This window comes from Mesocricetus auratus, unplaced genomic scaffold, assembly GCF_017639785.1.
Source record: "Mesocricetus auratus isolate SY011 unplaced genomic scaffold, BCM_Maur_2.0 Super-Scaffold_100029, whole genome shotgun sequence".
Classification (NCBI taxonomy): domain Eukaryota; kingdom Metazoa; phylum Chordata; class Mammalia; order Rodentia; family Cricetidae; genus Mesocricetus; species Mesocricetus auratus.
The window spans coordinates 9,935,308-9,947,244 of NW_024429210.1; the positions used below are offsets into that span (position 1 = coordinate 9,935,308).

At 47.2% G+C, this 11,937-nt stretch overlaps 1 long non-coding RNA gene across 1 annotated transcript in view; it reads right to left on the reverse strand.

The window, feature by feature from the left end:
- LOC121134686 overlaps window positions 1–11,515 on the reverse strand; it is a 76,092-nt gene extending 64,577 nt beyond the window's left edge. The window contains exon 1 of the long non-coding RNA XR_005871803.1: window positions 11,385–11,515. This is a non-coding gene — a long non-coding RNA (uncharacterized LOC121134686). The remainder of the gene's footprint in view (window positions 1–11,384) is intronic.
- Window positions 11,516–11,937: the final 422 nt, after the last annotated feature.

Consider the following 11,937-nt stretch of genomic DNA (forward strand, 5'->3'; position numbering starts at 1 on the left):
AACTGTAACCTGTAAGTCAAACAAGCCCTTTCCTCCCTGCTTTTGCCCATGGTGTCTATCACTGTAACAGAGAACCAGACAAACACAGCAACCTCTTGTCTTTACTTGCACACCAGCCTGGGGCCAGGCCGGCTTGCTGAGGTGTGGAGTCCCATCATCTAAAACCTCGTCTCTCCAGCCGTAAGGCATGCTCTCCTTGTGTTCCAGAAAAAAGGAAAAGAATCCATCCGCTTTCTCCTCTTACCTCCTGTCACTGTGACTCTTCAGTCTCCTTTTTTTTACTTCATTGAGCTATACATTCCCCCCCCCCTCCCCTCCTTCCCATCCCCATTCACCGTACCCTCTACCCCCGCCCCTGTGCTCCAAATACACTCAGGAGATCTTGTCTTTTTCCCCTTCTGAGGCAGATCCATGTGTATCTCTCTAGATTCTCTGGGGTTGTGGACTGTGGGCTGGTTGTCCTTTGCTTTATGTCTAATATCCACTTATGAGTGAGGACATACTAAATGTTCTTTCTGGGTCTGGGTTACCTCACTCCAGATGGTTCTTTCTGGTTCTGTCCATTTGCCTGAGAATTTCAAGATGTCATTGTTTCTTACCACTGAGTAGTACTCCACTGTGTGAATGAACCACATTTTCCTTATCCATTCTTAGGTTGAGGGACATCTAGATCGATTCCAGGCTCTGACTATTATGAATAATGCTGCTGTGAACATAGTTAAGCAAATGTCCTTGTGGTGTGAGTGTGCATCCTTTGGGTATATGCCCAAAAGTGGTATTTCTGGGTCTTGAGGTATATTGATTCCCAATTTTCTGAGCAACCACCATACTGATTTCCACATCAACTGTACAAGTTTGCACTCCCACCAGCAGTGGAGGAATGTTTCCCTTATTTCACATCCTCTTCAGCCATTATGGTATATTCCAATTTTTTGTATCTGTTGAGGTTTGTTTTGTTACCAAGTAAGCGGTCGATTTTAGAAGAGGATCTATGAGGTGCTAAGAAGAAGGTATATTCTTTTGTGTTTTGGTGTTCTATAGATGTCTGTTAAGTCCATTTGAGTCATAACATTTGTTAATTCCTTTATTTCTCTGTTAAGTTTCTGTCTGGCAGACCTGTCCAGTGGTGAGAGTGAGGTGTTGAAGTCTCCCACTATTAGTGTGAGGAACTTGATTCATGATTTAAGCTTTAGTAAGATTTCTTTTGCAAATGAGGGTCCCTTGTATTTGGGGCATAGATGTTCAGAATTGAGACTACATCTTGATGGATTTTTCTTGTGACAAATATGAAATGTCCTTCTTCATCCCTTTTGACTAATTTTAGTTTGAATTCTATTTTTGTTAGATAGTAAAATAACCACACCAGCTTGTTTCTTAAGTCCATTTGATCAGAAAATCTTTTCCCAACCCTGAGGTAAGATCTGTCTATGAAGTTGAGGTGTGTTTCTTGTATGCAGCAGAAGGATAGATTCTGTTTTGGTATCCAGTCTGTTAGCCTGTGTCTTTTTACAGGCAAATTGAGTCCATTGATATTAAGGGATTTTTATGACAGTGATTGCTAGTTCTTGTTTTTTTGTTGATGGTGGTAGTAGTAGTAGTAATAGTAGTAGTAGTAGTAGTAGTAGTAGTAGTAGTAGTAATGTGTGTGTGTGTGTGTGTGTGTGTGTGTGTGTGTGTGTGTGTTTCCCTTCTTTGGGATTTGCTGCTGTGGTATTATCTATTGCCTGTATTTTTGTGGGTGTAGCTCCTTGTGTTAGAGGTTTTTCCTCTAGTACTTTCTGTAGAACTGGGTCTGTGCGAAGGCATCATTTAAATCTGGTTTTGTCATGGAATATCTTGTTTTTTCCATCTATGGTGATTGAAAGCTTTGCTGGTTATAGTCATCTATACTGGCACCCGTGGTCTCTTAATGTTTGCATAATGCCTAACCAGGACCTTCTGGCTTTCTGAGTTTCCATTGAGAAGTTGGGTGTAATTCTGATGGGTCTGCCTTTATATTTTACTTGGCCTTTTTCCATTGCAGCTCTTAATATTCTTTCTTTATTCTGTACGCTTAGAGTTTTAATTATTATGTGGTAGGAGAACATCTTTTTTAGTCCAGTCTATTTGCTGTTCTGTAAACTTCTTGTATGTTCATAGGTATATCCTTCTTTAGGTTGGGAAAGTTTTCATCTATGATTTTGTTTAATGTATTTTCTATGCCTTTGAGCTGGAATTTTTCTTCTTCTTTTATTTATTTTACTCTTAGGTTTGGTCTTTTCATGGTATCCCAGATTTCCTGGATATTTTGTGTATTTGGATATTCTTTCACCTGTCTGATTGCTTTTTCTTGGTTTTCTTTAAGGGATTTGTCAACTTCTTCCAATTTTTTGTTTGCCTTTTCCTTTGCTTCTGTAAAGGAATTCTTCCTTTGGTCTTTAAGGGCCTCGGTCATCTCCATAAAGTTATCTTAAGGGTTATTTCTTTCTGCTTCATCTGTTTTGGGATGTTCGGGTCTTGCTATTGTAGAACTGCCAGTTTCTGATGGTGCTGCATTGCTCTCTGTGTTGCTGAGTGTGTTCACCCAGTGTTGTCTACCCATCTGTTCCTCCAGTTGGTGTAGTTAGGGGCTGAAACTCCATCGAATGATCCTTCAGGCAGGGCAGAGCCTCTGGTGATCACTCCTCTAGGAGCATACAGGCTCAGATGGTCACTCCTGGTACGGGCAGTGCCGCGGATCCAGTGATCACTCTTCTGGTGGCCTGGCCTACTGTACTGCCGCCTCTCAGATTTCATGTGTATGTGTGCTCTCCTCAAGGCACTCAGGACGTTGCTCAGCTCCTCCCACTTCCTCTTGACCCCGATGACCTTCCAGGGGTCCCATGTGAACTTGGTGTGTTTGGGGAGACACCAGCAAGACGGGCAGGCATTGAGGAGGAAGCCACGGTGAACCCAGGGTTCCTCCAGCTCACACTCACACCCACCAACTCATCTTTTACCCTTGAGTGTCTTCCATCCCAGCTGCTTCTTTGTTTTAGGGATGCATCAGGAACTGCAGATGTTAGGATAGCTCTCCTTGAGTTCTTGTCTTCTACCCGACATTGGCACACAGTGTAATCCCAGCACTGTGAGGGTGGATGCAGAAGCATCCATACTTCAAGGGCAGGGCAGGATGGATGTCTCCATGTTAAACTCGTGCAGATGAAATAACACACTAGTGAGTGAGGAGGGAAGGACCCTTAACACAATCAAGAAGGAAACAAGAGGACTCTTGTAGCTCCCACAGCAGCCGCATACTGGGCACATACACAGAGAGATATACACACACATACACATGAATAAAAATAAATCACTTTTAAGGAGTCCCAAGTCATCTTCTGCTACACAGCAAGTTCAAGATCAACCTGAGTACCAGAGAGTCCATCCCAGTACTCCCCAGCCTCATAGAAACAATAATAATCAACAAGAATTTCAACAAGTTTGTAAATTCACCCCAGACTATGAAGAGCTAGAAAGCACTTCTCCACAAGAACCACACGGCTCTTGGCCCACCCATCATGCAGTTGATTCTTCCTATTGCTGACAACGTTTCACGATAGGTAAATTGTCTTCATGTCATACAGCTATGGCTAGTAAGTGGCATATCAGGGCTATTGATCTAAAGTCCCTTTGCCATTCAACTCTACCTTAGTGGGCTTGAAGTAAGTCTTATGTGTTCTTGAAAGTGCTCGTCACCATCTGAACCACGCAGAATGAACACTGACGTCATCACCCTTACCTCTCGCTGAACCAGCCATCCTGACATGATGATAGCCCTGAAGATGCAAACACCATCATCCCCAAAGCCTGTGGTCACATAACTGTGTGGCAAAAGGTATTACATGATCGATAGTGAGATGGAAAGGTTGTCCTGGATCATCCCAAGAGCCCGGTGTAGTCACACAGTCCTTACTGGGGAGGAAACGGGAGGGCTGGGACTGGAGATCCAGGCAGGGCAGCACTAGCCTACCATGTGCAGGGCCCTGGTTCTGTCCTTCGCCGAGAAAGGTGCTGGAAGGTTCAAGGACGGGAGCAGAGGCCAGCGAGGAGAGATCTGAGGATGACTGCTGTCCCCAGGCTGTGAGGTAAAGGACAGCTAGCCAAGAAACACAGCCCTGTTTACATCTTGATTTCAGCGACTTCACCTCCAAAACTTAGGGGATAAATGTGGGTTGTTTCAAGCCTCTAAGTTTGTGTCCATCTGCTACAGCAACAACAGAACCGTAATACAGCAGGTCCTCGGTACATGTGCCACACTCATATTCACCCATTTGTGTACATGGACACACGCCGCATGCATGCATGCACGCACGCACACACACACACACACACACACACACACACACACACACACACACATGCTGCCATCATAGAGAGCACATCCCCTCAGCTTCCCAGGCTCTCCATTCTTGCAGAAATCTCATCCTATCTCCTCCCAGAGCTGCTCATGACCTCGTCCAGCCATCAGTTCCTGAGGCTCTAGTTTACCAATGCTAGGTATCCCTGAGCTATGCTTGCTGTTTGTTTGTTTGTTTGTTTGTTTTGCCAGCTTGTTTGTTTAGGAGGGTGCTGTTCTAACACAAAGTGTCACCGTGTAACCCAGGCTAATCTCAGACTCTTAGCAACCCTCCTACCTCAGTCTCCCAAGCACTGGGAGATGTCACCACACTCACCAGGAGTTCCCTAAACTAAGCCTAGCAGAGGAACCTTAGACAGAGAAAAGGCGCACGACTCCCCAAGGAGAGAATATGGAAGGCAATGGAAACTTCAGGCTGGAGGAGACAGCTCGCACCTCAGCTACTGGCAAGTTCCAAATGGCAAAGCATTTTGCCCCACATTTGGAACTCATGGACACCTGAGGCCCTCTTTGTAGACATTAAAGAGCCTATGGAGACACTGGCAAGGGCGACAACTGAGAAGGTTCTTATCAATATCTTGATCAATATGATCGCAGAAACTTTAGGGGGGTCAGAGAAATTCAATAAAACCAGAAATCTGAACTACAAATGGGGGAGGAAATTGGGGTACACAAGCTGCTGTCCTTTATATACAAAGACTGTTTTTAGACAAGCTCTTATACAGCCCAGGCAGGCCTTGAACTCACAATCCTCCTGCCCCTGCCTTCCTTGGTGCTGGGACTACAGGTATGTACCAGGCTCAGAGATCTTTTTAGTCACTGGGTGGTGGCACACGCCTTCAACCTCAACAGTCAGGAGGCAGAGGCAGGAGGATCTCTGTGAGTTCAAGGCCAGCCTGGTCTACAGAGCGAGTTCCAGGACAGCCAGGACTACACGGGGAACCCCTGTTTCAAAAACCAAAAAGAAGGGGAAAAGAAGATCTTTTTAGTCAAAAAAAAAAAACATCGACAAGAGACAGAAAATGGGAGACATATGAACACACAGTACCCAACTTTGTTAACCATGCAGTGCAAATTAAAACAGGACGTTCTCCCATCACATAAACCGTGTGTATGCATGTGTATGCATGTGTATTATGTGTATGTGTGTGTATGCATGTGTATGCATGTGTATGCGTGTGTATGCGTGTGTATGCATGTGCCATTACACATGTGTGCACATGCCAGTGGAGGCTGGAGGTTATCCTCATGCGTCATTCTTCAGGAGCCATCCACCTTGTTTTCATTTTAGTGTCTGTTTTGCATTTAAGACTGTTTTAATTTTTAGGTGTCTTTCAATGTAATCAATATATGAAGCTTTTCTTTAAAATAACTTAAAACTTTGATTTTGGAGGTACACTGTTTTAAAATTCCAATTTTGCATTTCTTCTTTCTTGATTCTTAGTAAATCATTCATTCCATGGTAAAGCTGGAGAATGGCAGTAGACAAGAACAAGCGACACATGCCCTTATCATAAAGACAGCATTGTTTGAAGAAAAAGTGAAGCCAGGCATTGGTGGCACACGCCTTTAATCCCAGCACTCGGGAGGCAGAGGCAGGCGGATCTCTGTGAGTTCGAAACCAGCCTGGTCTACAGAGCAAGTTCTGGGACAGCCTCCAAAGCAATACAGAGAAACCCTGTCTCAAAAAAAAAGTGTAAAAAAGTGTCTCACAAAGGAAACTGTATCATTCTACCTCAGAATAACTTTGAGGATAAGAACACTGCTTTGACTGCCCATAATACTTGGAAAAGCAAAAAAGTTCTGCGGTGTTTCTTCTCAAGTGAGCAATGATGATTTTGCTTAGTCTTTACTATGCTAAATGGTAACGTGTCTCTTCCGAAGGCTAAATTCCCTTAAAGTCAATACATACAAATGTGACAGACAATCTACAGTCCTTTCCACTTTGTTTTGGGGACAGGGTCTCTCACTGGCCTGGAGTTCACCAAGGACACTAGATAGTCTTGGAGCCCCAGGGATGTCTCCATCTCCCCAGAGCAGAGAATAAAAGTGTTTGTCATCACACTGGCATTTACATGGGTCCTGGGAACTGAACTTGGGTCCTCGTGCTTGCACAGTGTGTACACTTCGTGTGCTGAGCTATCTCCCCAGCCAGCATTGACAAAAATGATTTTTTCCCATGTACTAGTGGTAAAAATATAATTTAGCACACATTTCTGTATGGCAATTTGAAAAGATGACTAAAAAAATTTTTTTTGGTCTTTTTGGGACAGGGTTTCTTTGTAATTTTTGGAGCCTGTCCTGGAACTCTCTTTGAAGACCAGGCTGGTCTCGAATTCACAGAGATCCACCTGCCTCTGCCTCCTGAGTGCTGAGGTTAGAGGCATGCACACCACTAAAAATTTTAGATGTGCCATATCTCTTGAGCCAATAGTCTCTTGTAACACTATCTCACTTTCACAGAAGGATTTTGAGTGGTGCCATGGACGGCACTTACAACGGTGGGGGAAATGCATAATGCTTCCGTATTTAAAGCTAAGAGGGATTTAATAAATTGTGATAAATCAAACATCAGAATACCACACAGCCACTTAGAGAAGGCAGTGTATATACACATAAATACAGAAAAAAAAATGCCCATGGTGTGTTGTTAGAAAAGCTGAATGTGTGGAATGAATTCATTTTTCAAAAGATTACATAGATGAATGATAGTTAAAACAGATTACATGGATGGATGAGAGAGGGAGAGCTGTGAAATGCTCCATTCTGTTAATAGAGACTACATAAAGCTGGAGAGCTGGCTCAGCAGCTAAGAGCACTGGCTGCTCTTCCAGAGGATCGGGGTTCAGTTCCCAGCACCCACATGGTAGTCAGCAACCATCGTTAGCTGCAGTACCACGGGATCTGGTGCCCTCTTCTGGCTTCTGTGGGCACTGCATGAAGGCAGTGCACAGACACACATGGAAGCAAAACATGAATATACATAAAATAAAAGTAAAGAAGTCTTATTTTTAAAAGTTTTTATAGAGAGAGGACACGTATTGTGGAATATTATTTGAAGATGTGTTACATTTGCTTATGCTGTGGAACATTTATTTAATGATGCAAAGATGGTGCATTCTTTTATGTTGCATTTGTTAACTCTGAAACTGTGTTACTTTGCTTGGTCAAATAAAGAACAAGGAGAAAAGACAGGCAGGGCTGGCAGGCAGAGAATAAAAGTGTAGGAGAAATCTGGGAGGAGAAGATCAAGGAATGAGAAAAGGAGGAGAGGGGCAGCCACCCAGCTACACAGAAGCCACAGAGTAAGAAGTGAAGACAAGTATATAGAACAGAGACAGACAAAAGCCCAGAGGCAAAAGATAGATGGGGTAATTTAAGTTAAGAAAAGCTGGCTAGAAACAAGTCAAGCAAAGGCCAGGCATTTATAAGAAAGCGTAAGTCTCCGTGTGACTTATTTATTTGGGAGCAGCAGGGTGGCGGACACCCCCCCAAAAAAAGAGCAAAGTGACAAAAAAAAGTAAAATAACAACCAACAACAGATATGTTCCCACCTCTGCTTTCCTTGGAGAGAGATGTCTTCTAAAGCCCCCCCCAACCCCCCCCCCGATTTTATCTCCAGGAAGGAGGGTAAATGTGAGAATAGCCAAGGAATTCCCTGCTGTCTCCTCCCTCCATCCTCTCAAGTCGTGGGCTGCAGAGAGGACAGTCTCCACCTTTCCTCCACGTCGGGAGTCACCACCCAGCCTGGTGCCAGCTACAGCCGGGTGCCCGAGTGATCCTGATTCGGGGGTTCCATTTGCAATTCCTGTGACTCAAACTGGGTTACAACTCCAGCTTTCCCTTTTCGGTACTAATGATGCCCTCCCTGGCCATTGCTGCTATCCTTGTCTGTGTGCCTCTGCTTTCCTGGGACCCCAGAAGGCCCTGGCAAGTAGGGACAGAATGTATCATGTCTCCGTGGGGCAGGGCTGTCGGTGAAATGTGACTAAGAAGCCACGGAGTAGTTCATGAAGGCAGGGCTGAGGGAGAGAGCTGGTTCCGGATTCGGAAGGGCAGAGAAGCGCGCAATAGGGGAGTGGGAAACCCTGGAGCTCAGCAGTGAAGTTCCAGTCAGGACTCCGGGTGGCTGCACCACCTCCTCAGTGGCTCCGCAGCCCATTCCTCGCTTTCTTGCACGGGCTGTCTAGCGAGCACCCACCTCCTGCTATCCCGCCACCTCCTGCTATCCCGCCTTCCTAGCAGGACTCAGGTTTCCATGGAGTCGCTAGCCGTCTACTCTCTATTCTGAGGAAGTGTCTCAGGCACTGGTTCATGAATGACGAGGGCTGGCCAGTCAAGTGGTGACTTGGAATGGGGGTGCACAGTGGGGATTTCTGTTTCTGCCCCCTGAAACGTCAGTCAGGAAATAATGACTCTGAAGGTTGTCAGTCAGCTTGAAACCAAGCAGCTGGTACCATGCAAGGCTCAACAGCGAGACCGCGAACATCACCCTCAAAGCAGCCAGGGCAAGCGTGGTCGCTGGGCACACAGAGACACTAAAACAATAAACCTGCACTAATTATGAAGAGGGACCACTCAGGGCTGGTGCTCGGCTCCTGATCTTTGGGGCTGGGTCATCTGGGCAAACGACCTCTCTGAAGCTACCTTTTCTCTACGGTGGGGTGCACAACATCAGTTTCCCCCTGGAGTTAGCAGGCACCAGACGACAACTCTACCTGAGGCATCCGGCTCACGGTAAATGTGGGGTATGTGCTTTCCAGCTCACCAGACTCTGCCTCACACTTCTTGTGTGGCCTTTGATAGGACTCTGGACGACTAGGGCACGGCAAGCATAGCTCCGGCAGACCTTGCCCTTCTCCCCCCATCCCTCTCCATTGCTAAAAAGCCAATAGATGACATCCCTAAAGCCGCCACCAAGGTCTATTCCCTTATTTGGCCCCTTCCTCCTCCTGAGGCTGACTACCAAGGTCCAGTTATCAAAGTGTTGAAGTCAGGCATTTCACACAGAGGGTCAACCCCGGCAGCAGTCACCTCCAGGGTGGCATCCTCTCTGCCTCAGTCCCGCCCCTCGCCTGTGCTGCCTGCCAAACCCCTACCCCACTGCTGGGCTCAGAACGGCTCTGGGCAGCGCCTCCTACAGGTTCTTAGCTTTCTTTTCCCTTATCCCCACCCCTATTTCCTAATTATCCTTATTCCTGACTCCTAACCCTTCCAATTTTCTCCAAGCCCGAAAACACCTCTTTAAGGACGGCCTACCGCTTGTTGCAAAAGTAATTCGCAACGAGGAGTGAAGGGAAAGTGTACTGTAGAGCTGCCTCTGGACATGCAGGTATGGCAGAACCCACCCTGAGGATGTAAGAGCCAGAGGACCCACCCTGCCCCTTACTCCTTGCTGCAAGGGGTGAACCAGCCTGGGCTACGCTGGAGAGCTCACCCTGGTGGCAAAGACAAGGGAGAGCTGGCAGGCTGACCAACCCTGAAGCCACCCAGGCCCAGACCAAGGTCATGTGTTGGCCCCACCCCCAATATCCACCCCAACTGTGATCTTCTGGAGAGAGAGAGACAGACAGACAGACAGACAGACAGACAGACAGACAGAGACAGAGACACAGAGAGAGAGAGACTGTCTGTGTCTGTGTCTGTGTCTGTATGTGTTATCAGTCCTGCAGACCCAGGGCTGCAGGATCTCCATGACACTGGAAGGGCCCCAGTGAGGGCCCAGAGTCAATGGTGCCTCGAGCCAGACCAATGCTTCTTTTTATCAAACGCCTGGATATAAAAATATATAGATAAAGGGTTTCAAAACTGTGCTACTCAGTGTTTCACACTGCAGCTTTGATAAGATGAGGTTTCCCCTTTATTCCTTTTTCCCCTCTTTTCTCTTAAATTTTATTTTTGGGGGTGGGGTAGGAGGCCTGCGGTGAAAGACACAAAGAATAAATAAAATATGAATAAATAGAGAGAGAAAGTGTGGGGATGCCATGCGAACCATCGCTGGGGAAATCAACGGGAAAGGCAGAAAGGGCTGAGGAGAAGGGCAGTTTCCAACCCTGTTGTTTCTAGATGTGAACAGTCAGCTAGAAACTAGAGCAAGCCTGATGGTTCCCCTCCCCCACGAGCATCCTGGGAAGACAGCAAGGCTCTGTGGGGTGGGAATGAGGAGAAGGCCCCTTCTGCTCAGCAGAAGTGCTAACTAGTTGGCAAGGCCAGGTAGGAGGAGGCTGGAGGATGGCATGCTGGGTGTGAGGCCACCCTCTGTGCCCAGGGCGATCTCTGTAAGAACCTCTTGCTGCCTCTGGGGCCTCTGCTGAGGGGAGGGAAGTCTCACTGCACTCTTTCTCGCTGAGCGGAACTCGCCCCTGGCTGCCCTAGTGTCTGCCCACTGCTGAGAGCCAAAGCGGCGGTGAATGGGCCGTTACCTGTGCTTCCAGCCATGGCCCGGCCGCTGGGTGGCAGAGAAAGGCCCACACCACGGCCGGCTGGCATAGGACAGGAGGTTAGGTAGCATGGAGATGCCAGGGGGTAGCCCAGAGTTTGATGGGCAGGTGAGACCTCACAAATCAGAACCAGATGATGAAGCAGCCCCGCCTCCCAGCACAGCCTTGTCTCTCAAGACATAACACATATGTAATCCTGTTCTGACTTCTCCTTCTCTTTCATCATTATTATTACTATTTATAGCACAGGGCAAGGGATGTATCTCTATACAGAGGGCTTACCCAGGATGCCCGGAGCCCTGGGTTTCTCTCCCAGAACTACACAACAAATGGTTTTCACAGTTACAGTATGAAGACACTCAACACAGAGGACTTGCTCTCAACCACTTCTAAATGCCCAGTCCAACAGCATAACTAATGCCCTGCTTACACGCGGACCTCTAAAACCCTTCCCTACCTGTTCACTCAACTCCCCCTTTCTTCTCCCCTCAGCCAGGCGGCCACCAGCCTACTTTCTACGAGTTTCATACTTCGGGAGCCCTGTGTAAGCTGGATCGCGCAGTGTTTACCTCTCTGTGATGAGCTTGTCAGTTAGCACAGTGTCCCCAGGTCCGTGCTAGAACCACAGCTGGGCCTCCTTCCCCAGCGGGCAGCTTTGCGGCTGCGCCACTTGACTGACGCCATGCTGATGCCACGCCTTCCAAGAGGAAGGAGGCAATGTCTCCTACCAGCCAGTCAGGTGCAGGAGCTGAGGCGTCCGTGCGCCTCTGGTGTCATGGACACATGGAGCATGCACACTGAAGTCTGTCGTGTCCCAGGGTGCCAACGTATGAGAGAAAGCAGAGCCCTTCACACCAGCCCAGCGCAGGCCAAACACCAGGGCAAATGCGTAATGGGCAGAGCATTTGAGTAGAAGCAGAAGCGCACGCCCTCATCCCAGAGCTTGGGAGCCAGAGCCAGGCAGACCTCTGGGAATTTACCCAGGTCTACACTACATAGAATTCCAGGCCAGCCGGAGCTGTACAGTGAGACTCTCTCTGTCTCTCTCTATCTCTGTCTCTCTCTCTGTCTCTCTGTCTATCTCTGTCTCTCTCTGTCTCTGTCTATCTCTCTATCTCTCTC